At 41.9% G+C, this 14,505-nt stretch overlaps 2 pseudogenes; one reads left to right on the forward strand and one right to left on the reverse strand.

Annotated features, from left to right (window-relative positions):
* Positions 1–2,222: 2,222 nt before the first annotated feature.
* LOC127670063 (olfactory receptor 11A1-like) lies at positions 2,223–2,758 on the forward strand (annotated as a pseudogene).
* Positions 2,759–3,415: 657 nt separating this feature from the next.
* Positions 3,416–4,301, reverse strand: LOC127669783 (olfactory receptor 1G1-like; annotated as a pseudogene).
* Positions 4,302–14,505: the final 10,204 nt, after the last annotated feature.

The following is a 14,505-nucleotide window of genomic DNA, read 5'->3' on the forward strand; positions in this document are numbered from 1 at the left end:
TGATGGTGAAGTACTGGGGTTATTGCCTTATTATGTGAGTTTTTATGGACCTATAGGGGTGACCTTAGGTTCAGTTGAGCACTTTGGAATCTGTAATTAGAATCTGGCTTTGTCCAGTGTTTTTCCATGAGGGCTTTGGCCAGCACCAGCTCCTGATCAGAAGAGATGGAGAGGACCTCTTGGCCCATACCATCTTGGCTTTGTCCCCAAACCCCCAGCCTATTAGAACTATTTAAGAAAGATTAAGATAATAGGCCTTGGCCAGGTGGTGGCATTGCATAACTTTAATCCCAGCACTCAGGAGGCAGAGGCATACAGAGCACTCAGGTCAATGCCAGCTTAGTTGACAGGGCTATTCCCAAAATAGCCAGGGCTACACAGAGAAACTCTGTCTTGAAAAGAATAAAAAGAAGGAGAAACAAAGAAGAATTAAGAATATGAGGAAGAGGGGTAGGAAGAAGAGGAGGAGGAAGAGATGAGAAAGATGAAGAAGAGGAGGAGAAGATGAAGATGAAGGAGAAGGAGGAGAAGATGAAGAAGAAGAAGAAGAAGAAGAAGAAGAAGAAGAAGAAGAAGAAGAAGAAGAAGAAGAAGAAGAAGAAGAAGAAGAAGAAGAAGAAGAAGAAGAAGAAGAAGACTTCTTGGAGCAGATGTGGTGTCACTGGGGGTAGATTTTGAAAGGCTTAAAAGTCCATTATACCACTGACATTAGAGCCTAAGTTTTCAGGATTCAAGCCTCTACTAAAGTCCAGACAATCCAGTCTTCAGCTTCCAGCATCTTGTCCTGAAGGTGGTTTTGGAGGCCAGGATGCTTGGGTTTAATAATAATAAAGACATCGAGACATGTATAGTATAAGGTGTTAGACTTTTTGTGGGAAGGCAGTTTCATGAGCTACTCATCCCATTTTGATCCTACACTATGGCCACCTCCTCTTAACCGTATAGCTCTCAGATGGCCTCCCTGGTCTGCTCCTCAATCCAGTTGCAGCTTCCAGCTCTTTATTATTGTTGTACAGCAATGGCCAGTGTGGAAAGATATATACAAATGTGAAATAAGTGGTACTCACATGTGGGTGGCAGCCCACTGTGGTCTAATTGGACTTAAAGTCTACTCATCAACAGGAAAGTCATACCTTGTACCGGAAACCTAGCCTGCTTCTCTGGGCTAGAGAGGCCATAGAATCTACTATGGCTACTTTGCTCAACCAGCATAATTCCTAACTACATTCTAAATCTTATCCTTTTACCCACAGATAAATGTAGGTGCTATCCTTCATCAAAAAAGCCTCTCCTTATAACAAATTAAGATTTTCTTAGGATTTCCATTGCTGTAAAGAGACAACATGACCAAGACATCTTTTATAAAGTACAACATTTAATTGAGGGTGGCTTACAGGTTCAGAGGTTCAGTCCATTATCATCATAGTAGGAGGCATGGAAGCATCCAGACAGGCATGGTGCTGGAGGATCTAAGAGTTCTGTATTTTGTTCTGAAGGCAAACCAAAGCTGTCTCACAGGAAGCTAGAAGGAGGATCTCAAGGTCCACCCCAACAGTGACACACTTCCACCAGTAAGGCCACACCTACCTAAACAAAGACACACCTACTCTAACAACACCACACCTCCTAATGTGACCACTCTGTGAGCCAAGCATATTCAAACTACCACAGAGACTATCACAGAAAACCACAACTGAACATTCAACAAAAATCAACTGATCACAGGGATCTCAGCTCCAATGGATAAGTCTATATCACAGCTCCTGTCTCTATGGTTCAGCAAGCATCACATAAGGAGGTGAAAAGATAGTAAGAGTCAGAATACCAGATGATCTGTTCTGAAGAAGTGTGTACTGGAAATGGCTCCATAAACAAGACAAGAACAGATGGAATATCAACATGCAAGGGGGAAGTTGTGTGGGGTCCCACCCCTAGACAAAGAACTATAGACAGCAAATAACTTCTGGAGGAAGAAGTATTAGACTCCTCCAGGAAAACACTCTACTCATTGGTTTTCCAATTCAGGGTTGTCAGTCCTGAAACTATACCTAAACAACAAAAATGAAATCAGTAGATTTTATAAATGTGTGTATGTATGTGTGTACAAACATACATACACCTACATACACACATACATACATTTATATGTAATGATAATATTCAAAGAAATTGGCTATCAAGTTGATCACTACCTTGAAATCGGTCACCACCTATGATGCCCACTTCTGATGGGGCCTCAATGGTACCTGGAGTTGGTGCTCACAGTCTGGCTGTCTGGCATCATGGTAGATTGACTAGTTATTGTTCTGATGGCCCAACTGAAGCTCTATGGACACAACCTAATAGATTATTTTTACTGTGATTTCTCACCCAAGATTGTCCTGGCTTATTCAGATACACAAGTGATCCAGGTGACTATATTTTTCTCTCATTTTTTTTTCCTGACTGAACCCTTTAGATGGTTCTGATCTGCTATTCTCAGATTGTGGTAACAGTGATGAGAATTCTTTTTGCAGCCAGAAGGACCAAGATCTTCATATGTTCCTCACTCCTGACTGTGGTGTTCACATTCTATGGAACAATCATTGTCTTGTACATTGCACCCTCTACTGTACATTCCCAGCTCCTCTTGAAGGTCATTGCCATACTCTTCACAATGGTCACCCCCATCTTCAACCCTGGCATCTCTGCCTTGAGGAACTTGGAAATTCAGCAAGCACTAAAAAGGCTTCTCTACTGCAAACCAACTGAAATGTGACCTAAGAAGGAGAGCAGTGAAGATTTTCTATTGGACTTTCAGTGTCTTGACTGAAAAGTCTCCCATAATGGACTGGAGATGAGTAACTCTGCTCTTTCTCAGATTCCCTTTTGGTTTTAAGAACTATGTACAAGGGGAAGATAATAGTTAAGCATTTTTTCATGTTAGGTTAAAAGATGATGTCAATCAGTGTGAGTTGTTTACTCCATACAACATAAATACCTGCCAAGCAATTTAGGAAAGAAAGATTCATTTTATTCGTGGTTTGAAAAATACAATAAATATACATCAGGATGAGGAAAGCACAGAAGGAAGATGGGATCATAGCTTACATTGCATCTATGATCAACAAGCAAAAACAGATGAATAATGATAGTCCTAGTCTTTCATTTTTCCCTTTATCATTCAAGGATGATTCTATAGAATGGATCATGCCACACTCAAAGTGTATCTTTCTTCCTCAATGAAATCTCTCCAGAGACATCTTCATAGAAATTCCCAGATGTGTATTCAAGGTGATTCCAAATCCAGTCCAGTTAACACTAAAGATTAGCCATAGCAAACATGTAATTATTCCCAGAGCCATGGTATTAACTAACTTACTTTGCATGATGTAGGAGTGTGATCCTTCCTGATAGATGATCCTTATTACTGAGACTATTCCATGTTTAGGATCCTTCTCAATGAACTCTTAACATCCTTATTTCTCAGACTATAAATGAAGGGGTTCAGAGTGGGAGTTACCAAGGTATACACGACAGCAGCTAACACCTCCCCAGAGGAGTGAGAAGTAGATAGGGCCTTCAGGTGGCAGCAAAGACTGTGCTATAGAAAAGGAAGACTATAGAGAGGTGGGAACTGCATGTGGCCAAGTCTTTCCTTTTCCCCTGTGCTGATGGAACTCTAGCCACAGCATAAAAAATACAACGCAGAGAAGTGCAGCAATTCCTAAAATTCCAACCAAAACTATCATCAGGATTTCATTGAGCAGGAAAGCAATAAGAGAGGGCCACATTCACAGAAAAAATGAGGAATCTCTTGATTGGTACGAAAATATAACTGAGAGAGCAACAAAGCATGGGTCAGAGACAAACCATTTGTTATTCACGTGACCCACTAACCAGAATCCCACATCTACAAGGAGTCATGAGAACTGGGTAGCACAGTAGGTGGCAGATAGCAGCATAGCAGTCAAGAACCATGACTGCCAGAAGCAGGTTATCCATGTCAGCAAAGACAGCAAAGAAGTACAACTGAGTCAGGCATCCAGAGAATGAGATTGATCCATCTCCAGTCCACAGAGACTCCAGTGTTTTAGGAGCTGTGGTTGTGATGAAGCAAAGATCCACGAGTGAGAGCTGACTGAGGAAGAAATACATGGGGTGTGGAGGTGGACATCAGCACCGATAGCTAACAGAAGTAGCAGGTTCCCTAAAACGCTGACCAAGTAGAGAGCAAGGAAGATGCCAAAGAGGGGCTGCCATTTCTCTGGGTCACTGGACAGTCCCAAGAGGATAAAGCCAGAAGCCTGACTGCAGTTCATTATGGGTCTTGTTTTACCAGAAGAAATTGGTATGAAGACAATTCTCTCACTGCAGGCAACAATTGGCATCAACCCAGACCTGATCCCTTGGAAATGGGTCTCCCTCAAAGCATCGATTGAGCATTGGAAACTAGAATAGCAAAGGAAGAGGTACAAGACTTGAAGTTCATTAAAAATGGCTCCCTAGGGAGACATAAAGACAGAGTGTTTCTCTGGAATTCTCTAGGTGAAAGCTATGCTATTTAACCATTGTGTTACTTGATTGAATAACCACATTCCTATAAATCTGTTTAACTGTGAATCCTTTGAAGGTAGAGGCTTTATATTAATAAATTTTCTGCTTTGCTCACAGTTGGATTTCAATTAATGTTACAATCCATCCTTAGAGTCCCACTCTGGTTGCTGATCCAGCAAAGTATAGTACTGCTGTTTTACTGTAACCACTGTTGCCTCAACTAATGTATTATTCTCAGTGCTTCCAAGGAAGTTCCTTCAAAAAATAAAATTATGTTATTTCTTTGTTCTGAAGAAGATACTTGGAAACCAAAATTTGTATGGAACTTTACAAGTTCTTGAGCTATACACTGGGGTAGAAGACCTGAATTTGGCTCCCAACACCCATGTCAAATGACATACAAGCACCTGTAACTCTAGTTCCAAGCTCTCCAATGTCCTTTCTACTCTCTGAGTACACTGACACACATGTATATATACAAATACAAACATGCATGCATGTACTTTATAATAAAATATAATTTAAATAGAAGACATAGAGCAACTCTCATTATATACAAGAATATTGAAATAACTTGCTGCATCTGATCAACCCACCATGGGTTGAAAAGCTGGATATCAACAGTAACAAATCAAAGGATAGCCTACACTCTCTTGGAAACTGAACAACTCTCTACTGAATGAAAAATCAGTCAAGAGGGAAATAAAGAAAGGAAAGAAAAGACTTTCTATAATTGAATATAAATAAATACACATCACATACAAACTTATGGGACACAATGAAAGTGTTACTAAGAGGAAAGTTCACTTCATTAAGTGCCTGCATAAAATAATTGAAGCAATCCATACTAGCAACTTGACAGCCCACCTAAAAGTTCTAAAACAAGAATGCTCTAATTATATCCAAGAGAAGTAAACAGTAGAAGAGGGAGAGGAAAGATTTGAAGAGTGAGAGGTCATGTAGGACACAAGGAGAACATGGCCCACTGAATCAGCTGTTTATATGGGCTCACAGGGAATGAAGCAGCAAGCACAGGACTGGCATAGTTCTCCACCATGTCCGCCATGTATATTTTATGGCTGTTAGTTTGGTAGTTTTGTGGGATTCCTAACAATGGAAGTACGCATGTCTGTGATGCTTTTGCCTGCTCTTGGGACACTTTTCCTCATAATGGATTGCCTATTCTAACATCAATATGAGAGGTTTTGCCTTGTCTTTTTGTATCTTGTTTTGTTGTGTGTAGGTTTTTATCTTGGAGGCCTGCTCCTTTCTGAAGGAAAACTGAGAAGGATTGGATCTGATGTGGGAGGGGTGTAGTGTGGAACATGAGAAAGGAAAGCTGAAGAGAGGAAAAATGAGGTCAGGATGTATTGTATAAGAGAAGAATCTATTTTCAATAAAAACAAATATGGTAATGTACGTAATAAGATTTTAATTACTGATAAAGAATGATGAGATAAAATTTCCAAGGAAGTGAATGGTCTTGAAATTAATTGTATTAAATGAAATGATACAAACTCAGAAAAGCAAAAATCTCATGTGCAGGTTCTAGATTGTAAAGTACATGTGTATGTGCTTGAATTCGTGTGAATGTATATAAAGCCTTAAAAACTATAAAGGGGACCAAAGGAGGATGGGGGGTGGAGTGGGCCCATTTTATGATGCATTAGAAATGTTATTCCCACAACTATGTGGGAAGTTAAATCCCCACGTGTGAGGATATTTTATAATTTTAGTTGTTTGTAGTTGTCTTTTCATACTATAGAGAAAAGAACATATAAGAAACTCATAAGTAAACTTCAAAAAAAATGCTAAGTTATGTTACACTAACTGTAAATGATGAGGTGTGTAAATGATAGAAGATCCATGTAGGTATGACACAATATCCATTTTTCCTTTTCCTTTTTATTTACATATTTATTAACTTCTGGATGCTTGCATATGTAGTTGTACCAACAGATAAATGGTTTAGAATGAGGAGATATGAGTTTTTAGGAATATGCTTTTAAATGATAATGAGAATGTCCAAGTTTCACAAAGCTAACATTCACCTGGAGATACATTAAATCTACAGGTGTCACTCACCTGAAGATGCTGTTAAGTCATACTCCACCCAAGAGATTCTGACTTAAGGGTGAGATATGAGAGTCTGTGTTTCAAACAACTGATGCTACAATTAGCAGCAATGAATTTTAAACAATGAAGTGTTCTTTCTATCATACAAGCAATATGACTGTTCCATCTTTGTACCAACAATTGGGAGGTTATTTTCATACAAGATTACATCTACTCTCACACTCTTTCCTAGAGACAATCCTTCCTATCATCAGGCAATGGCATGCCTCTCATGCTGTCAATCCCCATGTTAAATATTCTAAATGATAATGTAATCATCTGAAACCAATCCCTGCTATTGTACTAATCTCAAACCTATTTATCTAGAAAATATATAATTCCCATTGGATCTCAGAGGAACTGAGACTCTGTTCTGACTTTATCTAAAAACTACTTCAGCATCTGAGGTTAAATCTAAAGACTTAGCTTCAGATGGGCTACATAGTAATATGCGACAATCCCTTGGCTTCTAGAGCTATTGCCTTACTTTTCTATTTCTTAGGATGTGTTTATCCAAAAGCTCCTGTCTCAACCCCTAGTTACTTTCTAATCAAATAGTTTTAATTCTATGCTTTCTTTAACCCCATTAAAGTAAGCATTTATGCTTGTATTTCACAAAATAACTCTCATCAATGTCAGGTTTAAATTTCAGTCCTTAAGTTATTACTTGACTTTTCCAAAAGGCAATTCAATTGAAAATCCTTAGTTTTTACTTCAAACCCTTTGTCTGACTTTCAAGGTACCCACAATACTCTCCTGGTTTCTACTGATCTCTCTGACTCATCCTCAGTCTCCTAATCTGGTTTCTCCCCCTGTTTTAAATTACTTTTAAACTCATCTTTTGTACCACTCTTCTAGTTCCAGTTTCATGCTTCAAATATCTGTAAACAAATCACTCTGTTCAAGTTTTCAATTTAGAAATTTTTTTACTCAAACATATGTGTGTGTGTTTGTGTGATGTATGCCTATAAATATGATTTCTTCATAGAAGCATTTTTACTGTGAAACACATTTTCTCTTATATGGTATTATTTACATGCACCTTTGGAAACTAACGTAAAAATGGAAAGATTACCTATGCTACATCTTCTATGTTCCTATCTGAAATATGACCTAATACTCCATAAAGTGCCGCATTTCACACTTACCTTCAGACTTCTCCAATATCCACTAATCAATGATGAACTTAGAAACATCCACTTTGCCCAGTGTTCTTAGACCTACAAGCATCCTGCCCTTTGCATTCATTGCTGAGACCATATATGAGAGTAGAGATGATGGAGCTTGGAAGTCTAGCCTGTATTACCTCTCTTGGGATCAGAAAAGGTTTGCCTACAGAAAAAATTCTTTCTTGACCTTGGGGAGGGGAAGGGGAGGGGAAGGGGGATAAGGGGGAAGAGGTAGGAGGAGGGGAGGGGAGGGGAAGAGAGGGGAAGGAGAGGGATAGGAAGAGGGGCAGGAGGAAGGGAAGGGGAGGGGAAGGGGAGGGGAGGGGAAGGGGGGAGGAGGAGCAGAGGGAGGAGGAGAGGGAGGAGGAGGAGGGAGGAGGAAGGGAAGGGGGAGCGGAAGGGGAGGGGATGGGGGAGGAGGAGGGAAGGGGGAGGAGAGGAAGTAGAAGGGGAGGAGATCAGGGAGAGGGATGGGGAGGGGAGAGGAAGGAGGAAGAGAAGAGGGATAGGGAGGGGAGAGGAAGGAGGAGGGGACGAGGGAGGGGGAGGGGAGAGGAAGGAGGAGGGGAAGAGGGAGGGGGAGGAGAAGGAGGGGGAGATGGGAGGGCAAGGAGGAGGGGAAGAGGGAGGGGGAAGAGGATGGGGGAGGGGGAGGAGGAGAGAGAGGGAGGGGGAGGAGGAGGAGAGGGAGGAGGATGGGGGAGGTGGAGGAGGAGGAGAAGGAGGAGGAGGGGGAGGGAGGGGAAGGGGAGGGGGAAGGGAGGAGGAGAAGGAGGAGGAGGAAAGGGAGGGGGATGAGGAAGGGGGAGAGGAGGGGAAGAGGGAGGGGAGGAGGATACAAAGGGGGGAGGGGAAGAGGGAGAGGTGAAGAGGGAGAGGAGGAGAAGAAGGAGGAGGAGGAGAGAAGGGAGGGAAGAGGCAGGGATGAGGAGGAAGAGAAGAGGAGGAGGGGAGGAGAAAGAGGGAGGGGCAGGGGGATGAGGAGGATGGGAGGAGGAGGGGAGGGGAAGAGGAGGAGGGGAGGGGGGAGGGGGAAGAGGCAGGAACAAGAGGAAGGAGAGGAGGGGAGGGAAGGGGAGAGGAGGGGGAGAGGGGTGGGGGAGAGAGAGGGGAGAGGGGGTAGAGGGAGGGGGTGGAGAGGGGAAGAGGGGAGGGGAAGGGAGAGATGGAGGGGGAGGAGGAGGGGAAGAGGGAGGGGGGAGAGGAGGGGAAGAGGGGAGGGAGAGGGAGAGATAGGAGGGGGAGGAGGAGGGAAAGAGGAGGGGGAGGAGGAGGAGGAGCAGAGGAGGGGGAGGGGAGGAAGGGGAGGGGAGATGGGAGGGGGGTGGAGAGATGGGAAGGGGGGAGGAGAGGAAGAGGAGGGGGAGGAGGAGGGGAAGAGGGGGAAGGGGGAGGAGAGATGGGGAGGGGGAGGAGGAGGGATGAGGGGAGGGGGAGGAGGAGGGGAAGAGGGGAGGGAGGGGAGAGATAGGAGGGGGAGGAGGAGGGAAGAGGAGGGGGAGGAGGAGGAGAGGAGGAGGAGGCAGAGGAGGGGGAGGGGGAGGGAAGCAGAGGGGAGGAGGAGGAAGGGGTGGGGTTCCAGAGGTGTGGCAAATTGCTGTCAGCTTCCCTCTGCAGCATATTATGCACTGCCAACAACATATAGCTTTATCTGTGAGTCTAAGCCACATCACAGAGAGTTTCCTCAGCTCACTCTGACTTTCACAGCTATCATTTAGTGAGTGGGTAGTCCAGAGGCCTCAAAGAGAAATCTTGAAGCTTAAAGAGGTAAAATGTAGGAGCTTTTGCCCATCTATCCAATTCAATCTATCCATTTATAAGAATTATAATTTCCTTGATCATAAATGGGTCCAATGACAAGGTCTGTGTCCCCAGCCACTTGAGAGGTTGACCAGGAGTCCAGCACAGTCAAATCCTTCCTGAACAATATTCAGTGCCATGTCAGCCTGGAAAATTTTGTAAAATTCTATCTCAGAAAAAAAAAGGCCTAAAGCATAGGCATCAAATGTGTGAGATATTGTGTTCAATTCTCAGCACTGCCTCTTAAATTTATGGATCATGTTGTAGTATGAAAAACTAATGTGGCCTTATGGATAAATGTACCTTTTAATATCCATCTATTCAAAATATGGGAAATCCATGGGTATATTTTGTTACAGCTTACCCATGTGCACCCATGAGGAAGAGGTGGGAATACACAAGGGGGGTCATGAATCTTTCATTATCCCAGAGTTGCTGATAAATCTGGGCCACCAGACAAGGACATGGGAGACTTTTTCTCTTCTGGCAGCTCCAAGTACAGGCTGAAGCAGGATATAAGCATAAAACCCAAAGCATCTGAGCCATGTTACGTTTATATATATTATATATTACCAAGCAGAAATTTATGGATTATAGACTTTCCAAGTTTTCCATCATTGTCAGTTGACATTGAATGTAAGTGGGTTTGCCCAGACTTTCAAATTCACTTGTTCTTTCTGTTGTTGGGGACATTTCATGTGGGACAATTATCTTTGCTTAGATAGGGAGTTGATAGCAGCTATGTTTGAGGGAACTATTGTTGCTTGGAGAGGGAGTTGGTCACCTTAGGTAAAATGGAATCTGAAGTCAAAATGCAGTCCTTAATACAAGTTCCTTTCATCTATTCCAGCAATTTGAACACTTAATTTTACCTGTAAACAAAAATGAAGGATACCAAGTTGGGTTCATCAATCGTTATCTGCAAAATAAATCCAGAGTTTATATTTTATAGGGTGTACCTGGTTTGTTCCAATTTTTATCTTATATAGAGATTAAGATACAAATACAACAGCTTGCTCCGTGGCACGGAGCTTAGGTTCAGTCCTGAGGCCTCTGGCTGGAGCCCTCAGATCTCTCCGCTTCTGGATCCAGATCAGCCTGGGGGGCCACACCACATCTCCAGGTACTGCAAGAGGCAAGAGGGACTTCCTGGAGGCTGGCTGGGAGGAGTCAGTGTGCTCTGGTGAATCCAGTGGGCCCCAGCGGGAGCCTTCAGGTGTCTGCTTCGGGATCTGAACAGCCTGGGCCACAGCACTTGGTCTCCAGTCAGTGCAGGAGACCTGGTGTGCACCCAGAGGCAGACCGGGAGCACAGCTTGCACTGGTTAGTCCAGCATTTGACAAGAACAACTAACACCAGTGAGAACTAGATGGCAAAAGGCAAATGCAGGAATGTCACTAACAGAAATGAAGGCAATATGGCAGCATCTGAACCCAATTCTCCTTTAACAGCAAGTCCTGGATACTCCATCACACCAGAAAAACAAGATTTGGATTTAAAATCACTGGTCATGATGCTGGTACAGGAACACATGAAGGACATACTTAAAGAAATTTAGGAGAAAATGGATCAAAAGTTAGAAGCTCTTGCAAGGGAAACACAAAAATCACTGAAAGAAATTCAGGAGAATACAAAAGCCAATAAGGAGGAAACGCAAAAAAAAAAAAAAAAAAACACTTAAAGAAATACAGGAGAACTTTGGTCAATAGGCTGAGGTCATGAAAGAGGAAACACAAAAATCTCTTAAAGAGTTACAGGAAAGCACAAACAAGCAAGTGAAGGAGCTAAGCAAAACCATCCAGGATCTAAAATCAGAAGTAGAAACAAATAAGAAAACTCAAAAGGAGACAACTTTGGAGATAGAAAGCCTTGGGAAGAAATCAAGGGACATAGATGCAAATATCTACAACAGAATACAAGAGATAGAAGAAAGAATCTCAGATGCTGAAGATACCATAGAAACCATGGACTCAACAGTTAAAGAAAATGCAAAAAGCAAAAAGCTTGTAACCCAAAATATCCAGGAAATCCAGGACACAATGAGAAGACTAAACCTAAGGATTATAGGCATAGATGAGAGTGAAGATTTACAACTTAAAGGGCCAGCAAATATCTTCAATAAAATTATAGAAGAAAACTTCCCTAACCTAAAAAGAGAGAGATGCCCATGAACACACAAGAAGCCTACAGAACTCCAAACAAACTAGACCAGAACAGAAACACCTCCCGTCACATAATAATCAAAACACCAAATGTAATAAACAAAGAAAGAATATTAAAGGCAGTAAGAGAAAAAGGCCAAGTAACATATAAATGAAGACCGATCAGAATCACAGCAGACTTTTCACCTGAGACTATGAAGGCTAGAAGATCCGGGGCAGGAATCATGCAGACTCTAAGAGAACACAAATGCCAGCCAAAACTACAATATCCAGCAAAACTCTCAATCGCCATAGATGGAGAAACTAAGATATTCCATGACAAAACCAAGTTTACCCAATATCTATCCACAAACCCAGCCCTACAAAGGATAATAGGAGGAAAACACCAAAACAAGGAGGGAAACTTCACCCTGGAAAAAGCAAGATAGTAACCTTTCATCAAACCCCAAAGAAGTTAACCAATCAAATTTTAAAAATAACATCAAAAATGACAGGAAGTAACAATCACTATTCCTTAATATCTCTTAACATCAATGGATTCAATGCCCCAATAAAAAGGCATAGACTAACCGACTGGATACGTAAACAGGACCCTACATTTTGCTGCATAGAGAAAACACACCTCAGGGTCAAAAACAAACACTACTTAGTGTAAAAGGCTGGAAGACAATTTTACAAGCATATGGTCTCAGGAAACAAGCTGGAGTAGCCATTTTAATATCAGATAAAATTGACTTTCAACCCAAAGTCATCAAAAGAGACTCTAAGGGACACTTCTTCCTGGTCAAAGGAAAAATACAACAAGAAGAACTCTCAATCCTGAACATCTATGATCCAAATGCAAGGGCACCCTCATTCATAAAAGAAACTTTATTAAAGCTCAAAGCACACATTGCACCTAACACAATAATTGTGGGTGACATCAACACTGCACTTTCCTCAATGGACCGATCAGGAAAACAGAAACTAAACAGGGACACAATGAAACTAATTGAAGCTTTGGACCAAATAGATTTAACAGATATATATAGAACATTCTATCCTAAAGCAAAAGAATAAGATAAGCAGGCTGAGAAAGAAGTTAGGGAAATGACACCCTTCAAAATAGCCACAAACAATATAAAGTATCTGGGTGTGACTCTAACCAAACAAGTGAAAGATCTATATGACAAGAACTTCAGGTCTCTGAAGAAGGAAATCAAAGAAGACCTCAGTAAATGGAAAAATCTGCCATGCTCGTGGATCGGCAGGATTAATATAGTTAAAATTGCCATCTTGCCAAAAGTGATCTACAGATTCAATGCAATCCCCATCAAAATCCCAACTCAGTTCTTCTCAGAGTTAGAAAAAGCAATTCTCAAATTCATCTGGAATAACAAGAAACCCAGGATAGCTAAAACTATTCTCAACAACAAAAGAAATTCTGGGGGAATCAGTATCCCTGACTTCAAGCAATACAACAGAGCAATAGTGTTAAAAACTGCATGGTATTGGCACAGTGACAGACAAGTGGACCAATGGAATAGAATTGAAGATCCAGAAATGAATCCACACACCTATGGTCACTTGATCTTCGACAAAGGAGCCAAAAACATACAGTGGAAAAAAGATAGCCTTTTCAACAAATGGTGCTGCATCAATTGGAGGTCAGCATGCAGAATGCGAATTAATCCATTCTTATCTCCGTGTACTAAACTTCACTCCAAGTGGATCAAGGACCTCCATGTAAAACCAGACACACTGAAACTAATAGAAAAGAAACTGGGGAAGACCCTTGAGGACATGGGCACAGGGGAAAATTTCCTGAACAGAAGACCAATAGCTTATGCTCTAAGATCAAGAATTGACAAATGGGTCCTCATAAAATTACAATGTTTCTGTAAGGCAAAGGACACTGTTAAAAGGACAAAACGGCAACCATCAAATTGGAAAAGGATATTCACCAACCCCACATCTGATACAGGGCTAATATTCAATATATACAAAGTACTCAAGAAGTTAGACCCCAGGGAACCAAATAACCCTATTAAAAAATGGGGTACAGATCTAAACAAAGAATTTTCACCTGAAGAAATTCAGATGGCCGAGAGTCACCTTAAGAAGTGCTCAACATCATTGGTCATTATGGGATATGCAGATCAAAACAACCCTGAACTTTCACCTTACACCAGTCAGAATGGCTAAGGTCAAAAACTCAGGAGACAGCAGGTATTGGCAAGGATGTGGAGAAAGAGGAACACTCCTCCACTGCTGGTGGGGCTGTAAGTTGGTACAACTACTTTGGAAATCAGTCTGGAGGTTCCTCAGAAAACTGGACATGAGACTTCCAGAGGACCCTGCTATACCCCTCCTGGTCATATACCCAAAGGATTCCCCGGCGTGCAATAAAGACACCTTCTCCATTATGTTCATAGCAGCCTTATTTTTTTTCTTTTTTTTTCTTTTTAACTTTTTTATTCGATATATTTTTTATTTACATTTCAAATGATTTCCCCTTTTCTAGCCCCCCACTCCCCAAAAGTCCCGCAAGCCCCCTTCTCTCCCCCTGTCCTCCCACCCACCCCTTCCCACTTCCCCGTTCTGGTTTTGCCGAATACTGCTTCACTGAGTCTTTCCAGAACAGGGGGCCACTCTTCCTTTCTTCTTGTACCTCATTTGATGTGTGGATTATGTTTTGGGTATTCCAGTTTTCAAGGTTAATATCCACTTATTAGTGAGTGCAT

The sequence above is a fragment of the Apodemus sylvaticus genome, chromosome 19 (genome assembly GCF_947179515.1).
Source record: "Apodemus sylvaticus chromosome 19, mApoSyl1.1, whole genome shotgun sequence".
Taxonomy (NCBI): Eukaryota; Metazoa; Chordata; class Mammalia; order Rodentia; family Muridae; genus Apodemus; species Apodemus sylvaticus.